This window comes from Melospiza georgiana, chromosome 16 (assembly GCF_028018845.1).
Source record: "Melospiza georgiana isolate bMelGeo1 chromosome 16, bMelGeo1.pri, whole genome shotgun sequence".
Taxonomy (NCBI): domain Eukaryota; kingdom Metazoa; phylum Chordata; class Aves; order Passeriformes; family Passerellidae; genus Melospiza; species Melospiza georgiana.
This window is the reverse complement of record NC_080445.1, coordinates 834467-835995: the sequence shown is the minus strand read 5'-3', so window position 1 is coordinate 835995 and position 1529 is coordinate 834467.

Sequence of the window (1529 nt, the reverse complement as noted above, 5' to 3'; positions counted from 1 at the left end):
GGAAAAACCTAATCCAGCTAGGGATTATTTCTGACTACTGACTTCCTGTCACTTTGCCAACTTCAATGCAGCAGAGCTTTCATCGCTGGATTTGGGAGGACAAAGCCTAACAGATCTCGGGTTAGGACATTTTTGCCTGCAAGGACAGCTTTTTTCTTGTAAGAGTTGTACAATCTTTGCAGTGTGGGCTGGATTTTTTATGTGCTTCTACTTTGCCCATCGCAGGAGGGTCCAGGAGCAGGAGGATGATGATGGACAGGACAGGGAAAAGGAAGAGGAGATGGAGATGGAGCTGGAGAGCCCAGGCTGCCCTGGTCAGTGTGCCAGGCTGTGACCCTGCAGTGTGAGCTGCAGAGCAGGACACCAAGGTCACCAAGTTCCCATTGGTCCCAAACCTCAGCAAACCCCTGGGGAGCCCAGAGCCCCCAGCTCGCTCCTGGAGCTGACACCCCGTTCCTGGAGCAGGGAGAGGAGCGCAGGGGTGTCCCCACCTCCAGCCCCACAGGGGCCAACACGATCTGACACGGACTTTGCTTCTGTTTGAGCTCGCTTTGTTCAAAGCCTAGGAAACGGTACATGTGCACTCTGCTCACACCTACACACGCTGTGTTAAAATAACACAATTAAGGCTGCAAAATCCCCCACTCACAACGCAATTTGCAGCCCCTCAGCTGTGGGTGGGAGATATCTTTGCTGCCTCTGCGCAGGCCGGGGGCCGGGCAGGGCGCTGGCGTCAGGCGCTCTGGCAGGGCTGGCAGGGCTGGCAGGGCTGGCAGGGCTGGCAGGACCAGGGGCGGCGTGAGGCAGGTGTCCCACAGAACTCGGCCTTTCCCTGTGCCCTGAGCCACCTGCACGGTGCCCACGGGATTGCTCAGGACCAGGGCCTGGGAAAACCATGAGCAGCAACTTTTTACACAGGCAGGTAGTGACAGGACAAGAGGGAATGGCTGTGAATTAACAGAGGAGAGATTTATGTTGGATATTGGGAGGAAGTTCTTTCCTGTGAGGGTGGCACAGGGTGCCCAGAGCAGCTGTGGCTGCCCCTGGATCCCTGGCAGTGCCCAGGCCAGGCTGGACAGGGCCTGGAGCAGCCTGGGACAGTGGGAGGCGTCCCTGCCATGGCAGGGGTGGCCCTGGATGGGCTTTAGGATTCCTTCCAGCCCAAACCATTCTGGGTTCTGTGATTCTCCGCCCAGTGTCCCAGTGCAGCCATGCCCAGGGCTCATCCCAGTGTCCAGTCTGTGACACCAAGGTGTGACCTGGGAACCAATGTGTGCCTCCGCCAGTGCACACGATGGTTCTCTCCCCAAAACTGAGAAGCAATAACCTCTCCTCAAAAATGCCCAGATGACCCCTGTGACACAGGGTGGGTGGGCAGTGGGCACTGCCGACCCCAGCCCTGTGCCCCCACTCCCCAGAGGGCTGTGTCCCCTCCCAGCTCCCAGCTCTGCCTCTCCAGATGGAAGCGCTGGGAAGCAGGAGCTGTGTGCCCAGAGCCTGGGCAGAGCTGCGCCGCCTCCAGCCTGCCT